Genomic DNA, 23471 nt, shown 5'->3' on the forward strand with positions numbered 1-23471 from the left:
CACCCATGGCCGAGAATCCACATGGGGAGACACACCACCAAGCCATTTTGTGCCAAGCTTGAAGATGCTTCTAGAATTAGGGTTTCTATTACTTTTCTAGTTAGCCCTTTACAACTTTTGTATTTTGCTTAGAGACCCCTAAGACTATCTATTTAAGGAGAGCTCTACCATGTGTAAAAGAGTTGAATATTTTGAATCAAAACACTATTTATTGGAAGCCTAAAGCAATTAGTGCTAAAAAATAATAATTTTGAGCTCTTTATTTCTTGGAGTTCTAAAGCAAATGTTTTACCTACTTGGGCCTTAAGCTGGACCCGATTTTATAAGATTGATTTAGGCTTAAAGTCCAATTCATAATACATAAAAATGTGTTGTATATATAAACTTTTGCATTATCTTAAACCTTTATATTTTTGTGATAAAAGTTTGCTTTCATTGAGAGTCGAACTCAAGACCTCCCGCTTACTAAACAGGTGCTCTAACCAACTGAGCTATGAAAGCACATGTTCATTATTATTAAACAAACTAAAACATTTGAATGAGAGATTGGAAGCTAGATGCTACACTAACTCAATCTTACAAAATAAATTTATTAGGTGATGTTTATATCTATTTATATACTATAAATTGACCTTAATTCTAATTGATGTGAGATTTTCAACACACATCTCTCATATCGAGGTATATAGTTCATTTACTAGATGTTTGTGAGTGATAGAGACCCAATAGATAATGGGTGAAACAATAGATTCAACAAATTTCATTAGAAAAAAAATTTGATATCATATTAAGAAGTGAAATATAAGCTTCACTCAACTATGTAAAACCTACTCGTACGGTGAAAATTACACCCGCTTATCTCTAGTGTATATGGAATTTCCAGCAACATAGTGTAATTTATAACGAACACATGAGAATTAAAATTAAGAGTAAAAATTTCAATAAATGAAAGTGTCATATATCTTTGCATTTTTAAAAACAAGGAACTTAATTAAATTGTAAAAGGATTGTATTTTTGAAAAGAAGAACTTGCTTGAAGTTTTATCAATTAAAGGAACCTAATCGGACAAATAAATAATAAAAAAATAGATTAATTAAACCTAAGTTAAAATAAAACAAGAATAGGTTAGTGGTGTTTTTACTTCCTAAAATATGGATTGCACTCCTTTTTAAAATGAATTTGTTTTACTTCTCAAGTTTAGTTATGAATGGTTATAACTTCTTGCTTTTTATTTGTTAAAATATATTACTTTTCCTTTATATATTCTAACTAATTCATATATGTATATTCTAAGTAATTGATGCACTATTTCTTTTTCTCTTTCTCTTTAAGCTTGACTAGCTCAATAGCAAGGATCATTGGGTTGTATATTGTACTTTTGGAAAAAGGTGAAGAAGTTGTGAATATTAAAAGAGATCCAGAATCAATGGTTAATCCCACAAAGAAAGTCAAAATATCCATAAGTCCAATACAAGCCCAACTTATACTATCATCCTCATATATTAATCCTATAATTTCTCCACTTAAAACATGTAAATCATTTAACTTTGACAAGAAAGGACCAATGCTAATAATAATTGTCAAACATCAACATCACACTACTGTAGTACGTATTTTTATATTCCAACATGGCCCACTTTGTAACTCACCCAAAATATATATATATATATATATATATATATATATATATATATATATATATATATATATATATATATATATATATATATATATATATATATACACACACACATGATGGAGCTTGGTCAAGAAATGTGAGCTCCAAGTGCAGCGGAAATGATGGATGAAGCATGGAAGAGTGGGAGGCAAGTTTGTAGGCTCTTACTTGTAATGAATAGGTGAAAGAGTAAGTGATTTAGAATTGGCTCTAACTTAGGAAGGGGGCTAGAGGCAAAGAGAGTAAGCTCTCTAAAAGATGACTCCCAAGTGACAATAGTGAGGAGTGTTCTCAACTCATTAGCTTTTATTGCACAAAAATTCAAGAGTGTTACAAATGAGTGAATTTTTTGCTTTTATATGAAGTCATTTACATATGAGAAAGGAGAGTCATTGGATGGAGTGGGCCTTGATCTTGGTCGTTGGTGAAAGCTTGGAGAAGAAGGCAATGTCACGCCCCTTGGATCTTGGCTTGAAGAGCAAGAAGTGTTCTTGGCCTTTGGATGTGATGACCAACCTTAGTTAAACCATGAAGCAAAGGAGCATCAAGGAGCATCCTTGCCTTGCCTTGTCTTTGGTAGTCTCGGCCATGCATGAAGAGAAATGGGTCGAGCCCAATTTGAAACCCCATCCTATATTCCTTTCGTGTCTTATGTATTATTGGAAAGCAAGGCTTAAGCATTGGCCCAAAATAAATTATATTCTACTGCAATTACATGTAATCCTTCATATCTTGGTGATTTCCTTAGCCCATGTGAATAATGTGTGGAAGCTTTGGTCTTGATAGTCGTTTAGAGGAATACCCATTAGAATCTTTCTCATCATAGATCTTGTTGTTAGGCCTCTCAATAGGCTTCCACTGGATGTTGAGCTTGAAAGATCATGTATACTTGGTGGGATCCCATCAAAATATATATATATATATATATATATATATATATATATATATATATATATATATATATATATATACACATGATATATATATTTGTATATCTATATCTATTTTATATATATATATATATATATATATTTATAGGAAATATGTGAACTATTTGGAAATAATGATAATTTGTGCTGGAAATACTAATTTAGTTTTTTTGTATACTGTTAAATTGTAATACCAACTTTATGTGCTAACGAGTGGGTTCATAAGTGTTAATTTGTATCGGTTGGTTTTCACTTATGTTAATCTTGGTAGGAGGCTTTAAATATTGTGAAGTTCCTTCAAACCTAGTATTTGGGACTTCATTCTTCTCCTTGTAGAAATATAGTGAACTCATTTCAATCCATGGCTATGTTTCTCTTAATCCTATCTATTACTGCAAAGCAATGACTTAAGTTACTTTTAATGCAAGTGAAATGTTTTGAATATTAGTTGAGTCGTAATTCAGTTTCTTTATAACTAGCACTTTAAAGACTCAGCTTCATGTCATCAATATTATTTATAATATAGGAATTATTTGAACTTATTGGAAGTAGTCATAATTTGTGCAGGAAATATTATTTTTTTCTTACATAATGTTAATTTGTTTTGTCTACTTTATATGCTAACTTGTGGGTTCATAAGTGTTAAGCTATATCAATTGGTTTTCACTTATATTCATCTTGATAGGAGCCCTTAAATATGTGAAATTCCTTCAGACCTAGTATTGGGGACTTCATGCTTCTCCTTGTAGGAATATAGTGAACTCATTTCAACTCATGTCCATGTTTCTCTTCATACCATTTGTAACTGCAAAAGAATGACTTAAGTATTGCTAACTCAAGTTAAATGTTTTGGACAAAAGCTTTGCCATGCTTTAGTTTCTTTATAAGTAGCACTTTGAAGACTCATGTCATGAATGTTATTTATAATTTATGAACTATGTGAACTTATTGGAATTAGTCATAATTTGTGCGGGAAATACTAATTTTGTCTTATATAATGTTAATTTGTAGTGTCTACTTTATATGCTAACTCATGGGTTTGTAAGTGTTAAGTTGTACCAATTGGTTTTCACTGATGTTCATCTTGGTAGGAACCCTTAAATATTGTGAAGTTCCTTTGGACCTAGTATTGGGGACTTCATACTTCTCCTTGTAGTAATTTAGTGAACTCATTTCAACCCATGGCTATGTTTCTTTTCATCCCATCTGTTACTGCAAAGCGATGACTTAAGTACTACTAACCCAAGTAAAATGTTTTGAACAAAAGCTTTACCCAGCTTCAGTTTCTTTATAAGTAGCACTTTGAAGACTCCACTTCATGTCATGAACATTATTTATAATTTAGGAATTATGTGAACTTATCAAAACTAGTCATAATTTATGCAAGAAATACTAATTTTGTCTTTTGTCTTATATACTGTTAATTTGCAATGTCTACTTTATTCGCTAACCTGTGGCTTCATAAGTACTAATCTATATCAATATGTTTTCATTGATATACATATTGGTATGAGGCCTTAAATATTGTGAAGTTCTTTCAAACCTAGCAATATTGGGGACTTCTTGCTCATCCTTAAAGGAATATAGTAAATTCATTTCAACTCATGTCTATGTTTTAACTAAAATAATAAAGGATAAAATTTCACCTTTTTTAAAAATCATTGGAAACTTTTGGCACTTAATTTGAAATTATTTCAAGTATCAATAATTAAAAAAAAATTGTTTTACCAAGATGGACCTAGGTTTTATTTTGTAATCTTATGTTGGATTGTTGAAGATATTAACATTGCTACGTAATATTAGCAAACCTATACATAAATATATACTAACCTGGTTGAAATTGTTGATTTGGATAATGTTAACATAAATATAAGAACTTTGTAATCAAAATTGGTATACAAATTAAGTACATGAATGATGGGAGCTGCTCACACAGCTACTGAGAAGGATGGGAGCTGCTCACAGAGCTGAGAAAGGTGGGAAGGGTGGGAGCTGCTCACAGAGCTGAGAAAGGTGGGAAGGGTGGGAGCTGCTCACACAGCTGCTGAGAAGGGTGGGAGCTAGAAGGGTGGGAGCTGCTCACACAGCTGCTGAGAAGGGTGGGAGCTGCTCACACAGCTACTGAGAAGGGTGGGAGCTGCTCACACAGCTACTGAGAAGGGTGGGAGCTGCTCACACAGCTACTGAGAAGGGTGGGAGCTGCTCACACAGCTACTAAGAAGGGTGGGAGCTGCTCACACAGCTACTGAGAAGGGTGGGAGCTGCTCACACAACTACTGAGAAGGGTGGGAGCTGCTCACACAGCTACTGAGAAAGGTGGGAGCTGCTCACACAGCTACTGAGAAAGGTGGGAGCTGCTCACACAGCTGAGAAAGGTGAGAGCTGCTCACATAGCTGAGAAAGGTGGGAGCTGCTCACATAGCTGAGAAAGGTGGGAGCTGCTCACATAGCTGAGCTGAGAAAGGTGGGAGCTGCTCACATAGCTGAGCTGAGAAAGGTGGGAGCTGCTCACATAGCTGAGCTGAGAAAGGTGGGAGCTGCTCACCTAGCTGAGCTGAGAAAGGTGGGAGCTGCTCACCTAGCTGAGCTGAGAAAGGTGGGAGCTGCTCACATAGCTGAGTTGAGAAAGGTGGGAGTTGCTCACATAGCTGAGCTGAGAAAAGGTGGGAGCTGCTCACATAACTGAGAAAGGCGGTAGCTGCAGAAGTGGTAACCTTAACATTAGCATAGAATTCTTTCACCAAGGTTACGCTAAACGTGTTAGGGTAGCTACCGTACAAAGAGGCAATTCAATGTTAGCATTGGAATGAGAGATTCAATCAAAAAGAATTAATTGCATATAAAGACTAAGCTAGAAATACAAGCACTAAGGTCCGACAACCCAAAAAGCAACCCAGATGACCTTGAGAAAAAGAAGCAAAAATAGGAGTCACCGCCTGGCCCCTTCAAAAGTGTCACGAAACAAAATAGAAACAAAATAGAGTAGCCATGGATGTTGGTAATTAAGCACAGAAAAACAGGGAAACAACCATAATGGCAGCCTAAGCACAACAAACATGAACTTGTAAACAGAACACCAACAACAATAACGAGAATCAAAGCAAAGGAAACTTAATCTAATAAATCAATAATGGAGTAACCGAACAACATCAAAGACGCGAGAATGAAAATATCACAAGAAAGCAGTTTTACTGAGTGGAATGCAAGAGTGGGTGCTGCAAGAAGTGATATCGGAGGGTTCGTGATAGGTACTGGTTCGTGGTGTGTGCAGAGCAACATCTGGCGAGAGTGTGGCAGCAGTGTGAGTGTGTGTGAGGAGAGCACGAACCGATAATTAAATTTAAAATAACCAATAATGTAGAAAATATGGTCAAATCTAACTATTTAATGAAAAAATCACAAATTTCACCTACATCCTTCTCAACTAAGGATATTACACTACTCACAAATGGTTTCCCTCTACTTACTTCCTTATGCTTTCAATTTATTGACTTCCTTCTTAAGCTTTTCTAGTTATTGATGACTGTCGTTTACGTTTGCTAGCTATTTCACCAAACACCAATGCACTATCCTACGCTATGGACCTTGGATCCAAAACCTAAATCAAATTGAAATCAAGATTTCTAAACTCATTCAATTAATGTGGTAGAACAGCGACTCACATAACACCAAACAAATTAGCTACATCCAAAATCAAAATAAGTAATCGCATTTACGTAATCGGACCACAAACGTAGGAGAACCATATGAGAAATCAAATAAAAGTTAACCCTAAACGACGACAAGGTCAAGCTGTACGGATATTTCAGAAGTCGCAACAAATTTAGAATAATAAGTACATATACAAGTGAACTTTTCCTTTTCAAGGAAAACATGATTCTCAAGTACACAAACTAAACAAAAAAAGCATTTAAACATTTTGTTATATAACAAATACTAAAATAAGATCGGTACCTGTCGGTTCTAATCAAGGAAATCACAGTAAAGACAAGAAGGAAGCATATTAAAGCCATTCTTTCAGAGGCTTCCATAAGATCGAATCTTAAAAAAAAAAAACTCACCGAAAGAAATTAGGTTAAAAAAAAAAAAGATATTGAAATTATAGATGAAGACCGAAGAGATAACTGATAGTCTCAAGCGGCTACGTTACAAAGTGAGAAAGTTTGGGTTCTAACTTTTCGGTAAGTGTGAGAAGTGAAGGCATGTGATGAATTTAAAGAGAGGAAAGATAGTGTGTGTAGAACATTCTTTTGCGTAAAATTAATTTAAAGTGTATATGTAAATAATATTATAGACAACAGATAACTAAATATTAAGTTTTTTTTTTTAATTTTAAACATATTTAGTTAAAATTATTATTAAAACAAATTGTATCATTAAATTTTAAATTTTCATAAATTTTGTATAATTTTAAGAGAAATTTAATAAATTTACTTTTATTTTATTAAGTATTAAAAAATATTATTTAAACTTTTATCATGAATTAAAATAACATATACATTTATTAATTCTGTAGCATCATAATATTCAAAATTTAAATAATAAAACAATGTAAAATCTTAACTATTTTTTTTTGTTTTCGACTTGATTATTGATTTTTATTTTATTATTTAACTTAAAAAATTAAACACTAATATTTTTAGGAAAGTAATTAAAATTTTATAGATTTGTTTTTATTCTTTTTTTCTAAATTGATAATAATATTATGTTTAAGGTAAAAGGCACTATTAAATATTTTATATAATAAATTTTTAATTAAAAATTAATTCAATAATAAATTTAACTTAATAAATGTTTTTTTATTTTTTTTTTATAATCGCTAAACTGATTCTCATTCATAATAAAATAACAAAATAGGCTTAAATATCTTTTGGTCCTAATTTTTGTGAGTTTTGTTTAGTTTAGTCCTTATTTTTTCGAAGTGTTCAAAATGGTACTAATTTTTATAATTTGTGGTCAATTTGGTCTTTTTTGCAGACGTTGTTTAAATCTTTAACGGAAGGTTAACAGTAACTGTCACGTGTCAATCTGTGATTTTTTATTTTTTTATTTTTTTTAAATTTAAAAAAAAATTTAAAAATATTGTCCATGTGTCAACTCAGCATTGTGACATGTGACAGTATCGCGTGGCTTATATTCAATTTGGTCCCAATTTTCGTTAATTTTGTTCAATTTATTCCCAGTTTTTGTTAATTTTGTTCAAATTAGTTCCAATTTTGCTCCTCTCCAAATTGACAAAATTTAATTTCTGTATAAATGTTGTACTGAATCATTTAAAAAATAATGAAGAATTTTTCTTCTAATTTTTAAAACAATGAAGAATTTGTCCTCTAATTTTAAACTAACTTTAACCCTATCTTTTACATGTACCAAAAATCAAACATATATAATAATTTTCCTCCAAAAATATAGTTAGGTTAGGTATAAAAATAATGAAATAAATATTTAAAATAAATGTGAATTTTAATAAAAATAAATTTTTCAATATAACATTTATATAAAAAATAAATTTGGTCATTTTGGATAGAGACAAAATTATGATTGAGTTAAACAAAAATAATGAAAATTGTGACTAAATTGAACAAAATTAATAAAAACTGGGACCAAATTGAATATAAGTCACAAGATTCTGTCATGTGTCATAATGTTGACTTGACACGTAGACAACATTTTTAAAATTAAAAAATAAAATAAAATAAAAAAATCACGGAGTGACACATGACAGTTACTATTCACCTTCCGTTAACGATTTAAACGGTGTCTGAAAAAGGACCAAATTGATCATAAATTACAAAAATTAGGACCATTTTGAACATTTCGAAAAAATAGGACCAAACAACACAAAGCTCACGAAAATTGGGACCAAAAGGTATTTAAGCAAAAAAATATCTTGATTTACGTGTAATTAAAATGTGTATCTAAGTCATGATTTTTGTTTAATGTCTGTTTGTTTTTCTTTTAATTTATTATTTTCTTCATCATACTAGATTCTTTGTGTTTGTTTTTTTGTTTTATTTGTACAAGAATTATAAAAGATCACATTCAAACCAAATCAACACTTTGAGTTCCACATTTTTGTTGAGTTCTCAGTGAAACGATTCTTACATGAAACTTGTAACGGTTTTTTAGCTTCCACTGCAACCATGTTCTCCGTTGATTTTGATGGAAGGTTTTGTTGCTGCTCTCTCAAGTGCTATGCTCTTTCATCACCACCGTGGCTAGATACGTAACTCTGAAAAGGAAATGGTTAAAAGGAAGATTACTGCAAAAATATTGTGTATTCACGCACTCAGTTTTTCTACATCAAAAGGTACAATATATATGCATATAAAGGATGACCTAAAAGGATAAAGATGATGAAAAAACATTACAAAGTTGTCCTATATAAATCTCACTACATGTTAGTATGATTTTCTGTTATGCAACACATGTGTTCTCTATTTTTTCATTTTCATTTTTCATTTCTGTTATGGCCCAATTGTGTGAGATTTTGGACCTTTCCTTCATTAGCCTCCCATAAGCTAGAGGTAGGAAAAGTTCAACCATCTCTAGTTTCGACATATTAGACCTAGAACTAGAGCTTTAGTGAAGATGTCAGTTAGTTGATGGAAGGAGGAAACTGGTAGCAATTTCATTAAGCCCGCTTGAGATTTTTCACGAACTAGATGACAATCAATATCCAAATGCTTGGTGCATTCATGAAGCACCAGATTAGCAACAATGTGAAGGGCTCTTTGATTGTCACAAAATAGCACGACAGGCTTGGAACAAGTGACTTTAAGATCACGAAGTAAATAAGACAACCATTGAAGTTCACAGGTGGTGGATACAAGAGCACGGTACTCGACCTCAAAAGAAGAGAGAGACACGATATTTTGTTTCTTTGCCTTCCATGAGATTGAAGAATTTCAAAGAAAGAAACACTAACCAGTAATCGAGACAAGAATCAATACAAGTTGCCCAATCAACATCACTAAAGCCACATATTTGGAGAGGAGAATCTCTGCAAAAAATAAGTCCATTACCCGGGCAACTTTGGAGATAACATAGAACCAGCGTGGAGGCTTTTTAATGTGGTTTAGTGGGATGAGGAATAAATTGACTAAGTTGTTGTGTGACATAAACAATATGTCGACGAGTACTTGTGAGATATAATAATCGTCCAATCAATCGTGGATAAGATAAAAGGGTTTGTCAACAATGGTCTAGAGTCATGATGGAGACGATGAGAACTATCCATTGACGTGGAAGAAGATTTGCAACCAATCATACCAGTATCAGTGAGTAAATCAATACAATATTTGTGTTAACATAAAGAAACATCCTACCCGACAGGAACATAGTACATTGTCATGAGTTATAACATTGTACCCGACAAAAAAATGATTTATTTTTATAAAATAAGTACAACCAAACGAACACTAGATAATTGTGCCACAACAAGATTAAATGGCTAAAACTATTGTATCATAATTTATCCAATCATAAGTCTTATCCTAGTTCATCCATCCTAGTTCTTGAACATAATACAAGCAACTAAAAGATTTACAAAAATTGTCAATGCATGGATTTTGTGATATATTAAATGAAAGAAAGAATAAAAATTAAGCTACTAAATCCTAGGAACCACACAAACAAATTGCGAAATTCCACTAGAAAAGGAAATTACCAGGACCCTAAACATCAACTTCATACAATAACCAAGCCCAACTTAAGATTAAAACACTTGGTTTAGCTCTGCTAAAAACTAAACTATTCAATTTTATTTCATTTTCTAGACTTGAATTACCATCAATTACCAAATCCACAAACTCCATAGTCATTTTGTTCAAGAATGGACTTTAACATCTAAAGCCCGATACACCCCACAATCTTCCAAGATACACTCACACTCTGCCTCTATAGGATGAATACCACAATCTCATGCTCTTTAACGCAATTCTAATACAAAACTCATAAAGGGATTTGACCCGTGAAGAAAATAAATATAACTAATAAAATATTAATCAGAAAGTAAGATTTATAACACCATAATAAACCCTAATATCGAAACAAGTCTTGGACCACCTGTTTCAAAAGTATAATATACTATGGTGGAAAGCCTCACAAAGAATGCCTTATTCAAATATGAATAACAATATAATTGCAATTAAGTGCAGATTCTGCTTTGAATAGTTTTAGATTTTGACCAAGACACTATCAACAAAAATGATTAGCTTCACTCACAATATTTTAGTGACGAAGACAACATAAATAACTCATTCCTAATTCATATTTGAAATTTCTCATTTTACTACTATACTAAAACAAAACAATTACAATTACACCAGAGAGAAAAAAATAGATATGACCATGATTTTGAAAGGGAAAGGGACAACCCTTAAATTGAAGCAATTGTTAACCTTCGAAGTAGTCGTGAACCTTCAAAGCAGTCGTCGTGAACCCGCAACACATACACCATGCGTACTAAATCCTCTAAGCAACTACTATCAAACGGACCGGAAATATGGAAAACGCACCTGAAAATAAACATAGCCTTGTGAGTTAAACGAATGGGAGATTTAGGGTGTGAGAAATTGGAAAAATGAGAAGTGCAAATGAAACAATTTACCAAATATCGAAGAGCAAAATCGGTTTGAGACGAAGAGATGCGAACGCGAAATGTTTTTCCCATTCAGAGATGAAGATTTGAAGTTTTTAGGGTTTTAGGTTTTATGAGCATGTGAAAAATAATAAGGCATAGGATGGTGTAAATGTGCATGAACGTGAAACATTCCGGAGGTTTATTAAAAAACCATTTGGAACTTCTCTGGAGTTTAGAAAACCCCATGTATGTCTTGGTCTTAACAGGGTTATTATAACCCTCCTTAAAAAATCCCAGTTAAAATACATTTTTTTTGTAGTGCTAGTGCTTAGAATAATATAAACACAATAGATCAGATTAATACTAAATTTAATGAATGTTCTGCTTGAGGAAGGAAAAATACTAAAATTGACTGTTGAAGTTTCACGCAGCTTAAGTAAGCTCAATAAAAAACCTTCAATAGTCAGACAATATGGTTTTGTTCATGCTAATTTCTTCCACATCACTAAAAACCTCCCAGGTGGAATAAAATGTTTTCTTCAAGATTGGAAAAATTTCAATCACTCCTATATAATGTTGGATTAGTAAGGATGACTGAAACTGTAAAACATTTAAGAATAGTATTAGTAACTAAATAATAAGAACACAGGGAAAATTAACTGAATAAATAAATTCTGAATAGCTGATGCGCCGAAAATAAGGTTGAATATACATGGAAGGTTGGAAGGTATATAATTATAAATTATAAATATGTAGTAAAAGATGAGGAAACAAAAATCTTCTTAACCGTACTAAAAAATGTATATCAACATCACAACCTTAATGATGTAGCAAATATGCTTCCCAACCTAACCTACATTTACAAATCGAGACACGCACATGTATGCAGGTAACTTTTTCCATTAAAAAAATTAGAATAAGAAGACAGAAAAAAAAAAAGAAAAATCATATAGTAACAAAAAAATATAACTTTTTTCACAACCTTACATTTAAATATATATTTTTTTATTTTCTTAGAAGCGATGTTGGTTGTGACTCTGACAGTTTCCTTATTAATCATTTCATTGTAGAAGAGTTTATGAGAGTAAGTGAGTTCAAATCTTGATTAGAACAAAATTATAATGTTTTATTTTAGTTTTAATGACATTTTGGGTAGGTGAAGAGCTGGTAGGATCAATGAATCTAGACGCTAAGGTGTTTTATTGGGTTTAATTAGACATTAAGAGTTGAACTAATTAATTAAATTTATTTATTTTTTAATTTTTTCTTATAATTAACATAATTAAAAGAATAGGGGAAGGAGAACTAGTTAAAGAGATTGGTGAAAAGAAGAAGAGAGGGTGAAAGATGCACATTTTTAGAAACTTTTTGAACATAAAAAAACTTTATAGGAAGAAGATTAGAGCAAGAAGGGGTCATCTACAATTTTATTAGCATTGGAATTCCGAGTAAGGGTACTAACCTTATCTTTACAATTATTTTTGGTACAATTTGCCTGATTGCTTAGTTTTATTTGTGGAGTTTCAGGAACAAAATTGTGTGAATGGTGTGACCATAGTTTTGAACATATTCATTGGTTTAAGAGAAGCCAAGCGTTCAATTTTTTTTAACCCATGAAGAGTTTTGTAGAATATGTATCCTCTTGTGGGTTGAATACGAAATGGTTGATTTTTTTTGTCTCATATATTCCATGCGATTGTTACATATGGTATTTTACGAACCAAAATTTGGAGAAATTAATTAAAAAGAAAAAAAAGGTACATATTAATAATTTGGCATTGCTACATATGCGGTGAAAAATTCTTTTGTTCTTTATTTAAAGAGTTATAGGCTGATTTATAAAGTGGTGTGGTTGTTTTGGTAAAAGTACTGTGATGTGTTTTAAAAAAATCATATTAAGAATGGATTTATACTAGAATTGTTTTAAGGATTTAAAGTGGAAGAAGTATTATTACCGTAATATTATATGTGTGGTGGAAATGTATATATGTGTGGAGATGAATCTAGATTGTTGGAAACAAGCTTAGTTAGATGATACGGGAATTTACAGATTTTGTTGACTTGTTTATTTTTTTTTTAGGTTTAGGTATTATTATATACATTACGTATAGCCACGTTAAAAAGTTACTAACTTTGTATTTAATAAGTTTTGGTTCTGAAAATTTATTAAATTTATTATTAATTTTGCTACTAAAATTTATTGAATCCAACATTATAAATTAAATTGTATAGGGATGATTATATATATTATATTCTATTGAGATTAAATTATATTCGGGAAATTGGAATTTGTTTTGAAATTATAAAATATACACGTGGTGAGTTGTGCGGTTATATATATATATATATATATATATATATATATATATATATATATATATATATATATATATATATATATATATATATATATATATATATATATATATTCTCATGTATATTTAATCTCAGTATAATATATATTTATGTGCCTTTTGCATGTCATTGTCTAAGCTTGTCACATTTTTTTTTTCTTTCAGCTAACACCATCAAATATGGGTTCAATCTTAATTAAGTATCACAAGAATTAGCAGTCAAACACAACACATAAAGTTCACAACCAAAATGCGATATATTCACTTCCTGTGGACCAAAATCTTTTGGAAACATTTGCTCTTATACCAAATGTAACATCTCTATTTTTTCTTTTGGATATCATGAAAAGTTATACAATGAGCACTTTTAGCGAAATCGATCACCGATAAAATGAACTTAATTAACAACTTGAATTTAATTTATTAAATATCATAATTCAAAACATCGCTTGTCAAATACTTTTCAAATGTCAACATTGAAAATAAATTACATCGTCTTTAATACGTAATTTAACAACTTAATAAAAAAAGGAACATAAATCCCAAGTTAACCCCTTTCTCTTGTCAGTCTATTCCATGCCAAAATCATTTGCAATATCACATGCTCCCTATAACACGCGTCATACGATCATCGCACACGCAATAACCACACAACACAAACAATATGGCTAAGCTAATCATAAACAATGATATATAAACATAATTAAACAAACAACATTACAAGTAATACTCATCATCACATGCAAGTAAAATACTTAAGCCTAGAAATCACAATCACACTCCCGACATGCAAAAATATAATGATTATAATTTCAAAGAAAATATCCAAACTATAACTCCACTGACATGCAAATATACACACAAATAATTGATCTCAATTGAAAACGTAAGACCGCCACCTATGACACTAGTTCACAAAATCCTTAAACCTCAATGTACCCCATTAAACATGCACCACTTAACACATTAAACATGTAACATTAATAGTTAAGTAACCCAAACAAAATAAGAGATGAGATAGAAAAAATAACTACCCGTGATGGTAGAGAAAGACCAAAAGAAATGCACTGCAAGGCTGCACCCAAAAGTATAAATAAAGAAAACTAATACATATGTGTTTACGTGAATTTGGCCCTAAGTCATAAAGAATGAAACCATTGTTGAACGTGGACCCATGGTTTCCTTCCATTACCTTACATCTAGCTTAACAAAATAAAAGTTAACTTAATGATAAAGAAGAAAGAACCAAAAAGTTTAACAAGAACAAAAAAATGAATTTGCATATGGGCCCACCTCCAAACATGATAGAGACTACATGCATTCACTACCCCATGCATTCACGCAGACCCTGGAACACCCTAATCTCTCGGTCTCACCATCCCATCACTTGTATAATGTACCAACAACACATGAAAGAAAAAGCAAAGAAACCACTAAATAAAAAACGTGAAAATGAAAGGACCAAGAACACACACCACTCTTGCAACCAATAAATTTTCACTATAACAAAAAATAAACCCTTCCAAGCCTGCTAAGGATTTCTAAAAGGACGACCACCATAAAGTCAATGTATGGAACATGAAAAGATAAAGATGGGGACACACTATGCGGACATTAAATAACCTCTGCACCATTTTTCTTAATATGCTAGTTATTTAAAAGAAAACAAACTTCTTTTCTTTACATAAACGGAATAGTAATCAACCATGTTAGGCCAGCGAAAACAAGGAAAACCCTCTCATGCATTCACCTAAACTACTACAACATGAATGAAACAACAAACAAGTTCCTGTGCTGGCTAAAGGTAACTCACGAACCCGCAAAACACTTCACAACACTGCATGTCTTCCACCAATGTATCTCACTACAACATGTACAAAAACCCATTGCATCATGATAAAACTCTTACCCTTGACAACCCAAGCTGCAACCAAACAACCCTTGTGCGCACAAAAATACATCACGCTGCCATTACTTCCACCTGAACCACTACGGAAACCCACCAATTTGTGTAACCCATGGCCAAAACATGATAGGAGAGAAGAAAATGCAAGCAAAAAGAGTGGCACCATGCACACATAGAAATCACCCAACTCATAAAGCTTCATGAAATATTGGAACAAGAACAGTACCACATAATACATGGCAACAATGGCAAGGTAAACAACCAAAAAAAGAACAAAAATAGCAAACAAGTTTAAGAATAACACACAAAAATTTTCGCAGGTTCTCTAAAAGCGTGTAACATCCCTAAGGAATATTACTAATATTTAATAAATAAAATTCGAAATAAAATAAATACCGCATTTAATATAAACTATTTCCCAAAAGCACGGGAAATTTAAAATTTTAATATATAAGTCATAAAACCAGGAGTCCATAATTTATAAAACTAAAACAATAATCACATGGCTCCCAAAGGTTTACATATTTATCTCAAAAACCGAAATAATAACACATAAACAAAATTCCCGGCTATCCCTCGCTTCGAGTCTAGGCATCTCCTGGCCCACCTGTCAAATCATCTGCTCCCGGATAACGAGTTATCCGATCATCGCCACACACACATAGAAAGGGTGAGCTATGCACAATAAATATATAAATAGATACATGAAATAAATATGCCACCCATCCCAAAATAACATAATTAAGTATCTCATTATCAAATTACCCAACCATGACCTCATACTCCTTCATGAGTCATATGCATGAACTAGGTCTTGGGACTCCACTATGCTCCCACGAAACTAACTCATTCGTGGTCCAACCCTATGAGCCTATCCCGCTCATAATCCTGCCCTACAGACTCCTCGTCTGTAGTAAATCATCCAAGCCTCATAACTTGGACCCTGGCACGCACGCAATCACCATACTATGGACTCCTCGCCCAATAGTAGCCGACGGGAACATAACAGTTCCTTGCCCATCGTGTGTCCGACACATGTAATCATCATACTAAGGACTCTTCGCCCATTAGTAGCCGACGGGAACTCAACCAGTTCCATGCCCATCATGTGTCCAACCATCAAGCACATCCCAGACCCCTATTGGACTTAGTCCTTCAAGCCCAAACATAAAAGTAAGTGAACTTAGTCCTTCAAGTCCACTAATCAACGGACAACCAATTTCACAACAACCAAAATTGCCTGACGCCGCATAGACACCGCTAGGCGAAAACTAGCAGTACACTGCCCAGCGGCCAACACCCTACCGCCAGGCGCTAGAGGCCAAACAGAGGCCACTCAGCTTCGTCACCGCCTGGCGGACACAACCCTACCGCCAGGCTCCTCTTACAAACAGTGGCCACTACCACTGATTTAGAACTCTACCGCCTGGCGGCTCGCCCCGCGCCGCAAGGCGCCATACCAGTAGCGCACTGCTATTGGTTTTTGGCACTGTTTACAGATCTTAAGGCCTCCAACTTCCAATACCAATTTCACACATTAATCCTAGTAATTAATACATATCATCATGCCAAAACACACCAAGTACAATCAATTCATGTCCAACACAAAATTTATCATATTCCCATACTTCCCCAAAACCCGTCATGATCATGCAACACTCGGTCATAGTGATATCATCAATGGTAGCATTTTTCATACACTTATAACATCATACATTTGAGCTAACATATATAAGTTCATATATTCATCATGTCTTAGCAAGCACTACCAAAAACATACTCATCAATCACACATCTATATATTTATATATATACATTCACCAATCAAGGTCATACCAGCACTTGAGAACACTTAATCACCCATTAGTAATCATACTATTAGAGAATTCAAATAACCAATCATGCGTCACGTATATCTCTAGCTACTGTCCTCCAAATCAAATCTCCACCGTTCACAATGAAGAAATACATGTTATGGATCTCCTTTCAAAATTTCACCCAAATTGGACTGTTAACGAACCCGAAAATGCAGTTTTACGAAAACTGCGCAAACTAGAAAAAGTGGTGGCGCCTAGCGCCCAGAAGTGGAAGGTGGCGCCTGGCGGGACTGTACTACCGCCGGGCGGTCCCTGTTGCGGGAAAAGTACGAAAAACAGCATTTTTCGTGAACCAGATCACCCCTCACATCTCTCATATGGCACCTGGCGGCCAGCCCCGTGCCGCTAGGCGGTGCATACTGTTCTGAGTAGTTTTTCCCCGATTTTCAGCACCAGCACAACTCTTCTCTCTAACAATTCCTCCAATACAATTTCGCCCACACTTCCCATTATTTAACAATCCAATTATACTACTCTTTCCATTTGATAATAACAAATTACCCAAATTCAATTGCCGCTATTTGATTCCCTAAGCAACAATCCTAGAGCCTCCTTACACTGTTTCATCCAATTTCATGGTCAATTACACTACAAATCAGTGAAGTCCAACACTAGATCGTCTCCTAAGACCCAACCCTTGCTTTCCCACCAATAAACTCTTGTAAAAACTCAGAGAAAAACACAAATCGAGCCACAAACTCGCGTTGCCTAGCGACCAAGGAGGTGCCGCTAGGCAGTTCCGTTGCAAGAACCCAAATATGAGCCAAAAGTGTATGTGCCGCCTGGCGGCTATGAACAGCCCGCCAGGCGGTTTCTGGAAAATTTCCAGAAATGCAGATTTCAATGCAAACAGAAAATGGCCTATCATATACATGCTATAAATCATACAATTACGCATAACACATAAATAGAACGTGGTTCAGCTCCCCTAACCTAGATTTCTTAGCTTATTTTTGGACTTGTTGTGAGTTCCCTCTTGATCACCAACGATGTTCCTTTGACTCTATCTCAATGCAACTTCTTGCTTCCCTCACTTCTCACCTTACACTCTCCATTTCGTATACCTAAGGCTATGTAACAATAACAGTCCCATTAAACTTGAGTTTAATTGCCATTCATTGGCAATTCTATAATGGTTTTCCAGCCCCCTTGGCTGCTAGAATTTCCTTGCCCTTTCACCTTCATGCCAAAGGAAATTTTTGCAAAAAGAAAGTTTAATTTGGGTTCACCAAGGTTCGAACTTATACCATGCCAAATGTCAAATTAATGCATAACCATTCAACCAATTCATATTTCATGATAATTTATATAATTCTATAATTATATTATCACTCATCATGATCTCGCACATATTTAAAATAATAATAAACCAAACAACACATAATTAGCATACATAAGACTCGAACTCATGTCCTCTCACACAAACCAAGTACTCTTAACCACTTAAGCTAGTACTTTTCCACATCATAGCAATCCGCATTAAATGCCTTAAAGACTCCTACTACCCGCATGTATTAAATAATTATTTAATTAATTATTTAAATTTCTCGGGTCTTACAAAGCGTCTCCTTGCCTCTATCTTCACTCTCAACGTTTTCTCTTAATTCCTTGTATCCTCGCCGTTTTCTCACCTTCTTTTAATTCCTTTTATGCAATCCCTTAACCCATTAACCTAGAAGGTTTTATATCCTCTCATAAAATCCTAACTTTTAACCTAAAACATATCCCGTCTAAAAATAAATTCTCTTTTTTCTTTTTTTTTCCTTTTGGTTACCAAGATTTGGAAAATAAAATAAATCAACATCTTTGTTAATTGGGAAAGAGTGATTGACAAAGAATTAAAACATATTTACATATTACACCAATCCAAATAATCATGAAAGGGATAGAGAAAATTAAAAGATTTATGTGGGTCCCACCAAAAAGAGGAGAGAGAAAAATAAAAGATAACTACATTTCCCAAGTTTAGCTAAGGATGAAACCTATGCACCTTTACATTCAACACCTATACTCCAACCAGTGATTCATATGTATTTTTATTAAATAATGCACACCATTTAGTTAAAAATACTTATATTCCATATTTTATATTTCAATAAAATAATTAAGTTAAATAAAATAATGTTCTTAATCAAGGCATTAATTTCTTTATGGTTTTCTCTTTATTCTAAATTTCTCGAGTCTTACACTCCCCTTTTTTGTTTGTGTTTGGCGATGATCGTGTAATTCATTACACGGGAGCAAATAATGTTTCAAGAGGATCTGGTGTCACTTAGAGTCGGAGAGGGGCTAACTTGGGAAGTTTTTATGGACTATATTTTACTATTTTTGTAACATTAATTTTGATTAGTTTTGAGCATGTAAACATAGAGTTGGATTTATGGTTTTGAATTTTGTTGCTTTTAATAAAGTTTAAATTTTCACACGGTTTTGAGAAATAGGTTTTATTCAATGCGACTTTATTATTTATATTATTTCTATTTTATTTAAATTAGTAATATTCGGCTAGGATGTTACAAGTTCAGCATTGATATACTACGAATAATTGTTTCCATCATGCATGATGATAGAACGTGATATCAGTAGTTGCATAAGGGATACTATAATGGGTGATTATAGTGAAGACAATGATTGTAGTGGTTATAGGCAAGATGATTGCAAGGTTTGCTATGATAATTTATAAGGATTATTTATTCTAAACAAACTGAATTTATAAGTTTTGTTGATAATTATTTGTAGAGTTTTAGACATTGTTGTCGGACCAAGTACATTACTTTGTTAAATAAGAAGTTAAGTGTGGAACAAAGGTCTCTTCTTCAAGGAACACCATTTGAATGGTTCACCATGTTGAAAGGAAGTCTAAAAATATCTAGGACACTTCTTAGTTCGTTAATTAGTTTGTGGGTTGAAAGGAAAGAGGTTTAATAAGAAATGAAGTGGTACGTTTAACTTTATTGGGTGTTTGTTTGGGACTGGGTTTAAGGATTAATGGTGAGACTATTCAGTTAGACGAGGTTCGTGTAGACAGCGAGTGTAAGAAAATATTTAATAACCAAATTGTTGATGTTAACATGGTATATGATTTCCTACTAAGACATAGTCAAGAGCTTAGCTTGGAGGATTATTGTAGGCTTTATATTTTATTGGGAATATCCGAGTTCCTCTATCCAAGTCGTACTATAAGAGTTTTCCCCATATTGTTTACCATTGTGGATGATCTATGTAGTCTTGGGAAACATAATTAGGGTGAGCTTGTTTATGAATACTTGGTTGGGAGCATATGCAATGCATCCATGTGCTTAATGCAGAAAGGAAACACAATACAATTTCATATTGTTGGTTGTGTGTATTTGTTACAGGTGTTTGTCCATCAATCCTTTGAATTAAAATTTGATGTGTTTCAATTACAATTGATTGTATTCAATACTTTGAGTAGGAACACCGTTAAAAGGTTGATGTACACTTTGAGAGCGACCAAACACAAAATAACAATTTGTACCACCAATTAAGAGTCAAGTGATATGAATTTCGTTTGTCACTAACGCGAGGAGGAAACGCCTTATTTAGAAGTTTTTCATGCACCTCGAGCCATCTTCCAATTGTATTTCTCTATGTATGAATAGTGTGATACATTACTGCCTCTGTGTTATGATGTTAATTGTGGGTTAATTATTAAATTGTAAAACTCATCTTTCGTACACCATTTTCTGATTCCTTTAATTGCACTTTCTTATTGAGTTATGTCTTTGAACAAAAGTTAATTGATTCCAATTTGTTGAACTGATTCGAAGTTGTCCATACTTGTGCAACAAAGTGAATTTTTCAATATATAGTGGTGAATTACACTATCAAGAACACTCTTTAAACAAATTCCCAAAATAGCCCACTCTATGGCTCTATGCATCCAAAACATCACTTGAAATATCATCTGCTCCCGTGTAATATGTTACACGATCATCGCCAACATAAGCAAATATGGTGACCTCAAAGAATTAAACATGAATAAACATCATAACGTAAACCCACCCCCCAACTGATTAACTTAACCTAACACCCTTTCTTACGACCTTCTCCTTCATGCATTAGAAATCATGGCCTTCCACCATAAGGTTAACATATGTTGCCACGAGCCTACCACCCATGGTCCAACCCCTACGAGCCTGCAACTCATAGACCAACATGCATGGAAATGTTATGTTACGAACCACCATCCATAACAAACCAATGGAGCTAACCACTACGAACCACTGTTTGTATTCTCACATAGGATTCCCAATATCACTAGCCTACCACTCGTCAATGACAATCAAGTGGAGCTAGCCAATACGAGCCACCACCCATATGCTCCCACAAGATTTCCAACATCATCGGCCTACCACCCGTGATCACCACGTGTTTACAATACATTACGAGTCACCCTTAAATGGGCCTTAGCATGTCTCATACCCAAAGTCATCATCCAAAGTCGTGTAAACCACGCAAAACAATCCAAATAATAGGCATTTCCCCTACGCTATTGCTTAGCGTAACCTAAGTGCTGCTAGGCAAAATGTCGTTGTAGACCGCTTAAACCTACTACTTTGGAAGCTATCGCCTGACGGTTCAATTCTCACCGCTAGGTGCTACATGCCCCAAGGACTTCCCTAGTTCCTCCCATCGCTTGGCGGCTTCTCCTGTGCCGTTAGGCGCTATACTAGTAGCGTGACAACTGCTGGTTTAGCACACGCAAAGAAGGTTTTAACACCTCAAACACTCTAGGCACACATCAAAAATACACAAAAAACTAGATAAAGTGAACATTCGAAGCTTGAGATCTATAACGAAAATAGTAGGAACAATGATATGTGTGAGTGGAGCAGTGTCCATAACTTTGTTGAAGGGTCCAAAGCTTCTAAATGTAGAAAACTTGCCATCAAAATCCATCATCATATTTATGTCCTCATTTAAGATTAAACGCTCATTTAAGGTGGAAAAATATATTTATTGAAGTTACAAAACACCTTCAAATAAGGCTAAAATCAACAAGTTCTAGAAAAATCACTTTTTGATGAAGGATTGACCACTCAAAGAACCATGAAGACTCCCCCAAGGAGAATTACTAGAAGCATGACTAAAAGGGAGGATCCTTCTTCTATGTATCTTTCTTTATTTTCCATCTTAATTTCATGATTTCCCTAATTTGACTTAATTTTGGTTGACTTGTTGACCTTTGACTATGGTTGACTCATTAATCAAAATTAATTAAACTTAAGTCAACATGCTAATCCTTGTTTAAGTTGTTTTGTAGGTTAATTTTGTAGAGAGAAGCATGATAGGTGGCACATGATGATTGGAGGGCAAGGATGTTGTGGAAGAGAGAGTAAAGCAAAAGTAGACATTGTACCTTTTGTCTCTTTTGTTCTTTATGCTCCTTTGCTTGATTTGGAGGCCACTTTTGTCTCTTTCTCCACCCATGACCGAGAATCCACATGGGGAGACACACCACCAAGCCATTTTGTGCCAAGCTTGAAGATGCTTCTAGAATTAGGGTTTCTATTACTTTTCTAGTTAGCCCTTTACAACTTTTATATTTTTCTTAGAGACCCCTAAGACTATCTATTTAAGGGGAGCTCTACCAAGTGTAAAAGGGTTGAATATTTTGAATTAAAACACTATTGTTTTCAACCACATTTCCGTGAGCTAGCCCTCCTCCCAAGGAGTGGAAAAACTCTTGCCTTATCTTGCTGATGCAAGTGGCGACACCATACAATCATCTCTAGAGCTTGGTTTGGCTTTGCACCCTCTATGAGTGGCGTGCTCCATTTCCATAACCACTACTCTCTTCTCTTCCATTTTACTTTGTTCTTCTTCTTTCATTTCATTTTCGTTTGGTGTTTCTATTATTATTGTCGTTTTTAAGCACTCCAATCCATCTCTTTCTCCTATTGAACTCTTGGAAAGGAACCTTCACATCTAGATCGCTTGCTATCTTAATGTCCAGTGGGGATTTCCTTGAGTTTTCTTCACCATATTCAATAATCTTAAAAGGAAACAAGATATCTTTCATCACTTTTGCACCCTATACATTACTTATACACTCCTCTCTTTCCAAATGGGTTGCACAAAACCTACTTCTACACATGTGCCTTTGTTTATTTTCACC

At 33.7% G+C, this 23471-nt stretch overlaps 1 long non-coding RNA gene and 1 other non-coding gene across 2 annotated transcripts; both read right to left on the reverse strand.

Moving 5' to 3' along the window:
- Positions 1-427: 427 nt before the first annotated feature.
- Positions 428-501, reverse strand: TRNAT-AGU. The gene has a single exon. It is a non-coding gene; the product is annotated as a tRNA-Thr (tRNA).
- Positions 502-8759: 8258 nt separating this feature from the next.
- On the reverse strand, positions 8760-11445 carry LOC114166589. The gene is made up of 3 exons (XR_003599964.1): positions 11220-11445; positions 11011-11127; positions 8760-8840 (listed from the first exon to the last, which is right to left on the reverse strand). It is a non-coding gene; the product is annotated as an uncharacterized LOC114166589 (long non-coding RNA).
- Between the last annotated feature and the right edge of the window lie 12026 nt (positions 11446-23471).

This window comes from Vigna unguiculata, chromosome 10, assembly GCF_004118075.2.
Source record: "Vigna unguiculata cultivar IT97K-499-35 chromosome 10, ASM411807v1, whole genome shotgun sequence".
In the NCBI taxonomy this organism is placed as follows: domain Eukaryota; kingdom Viridiplantae; phylum Streptophyta; class Magnoliopsida; order Fabales; family Fabaceae; genus Vigna; species Vigna unguiculata.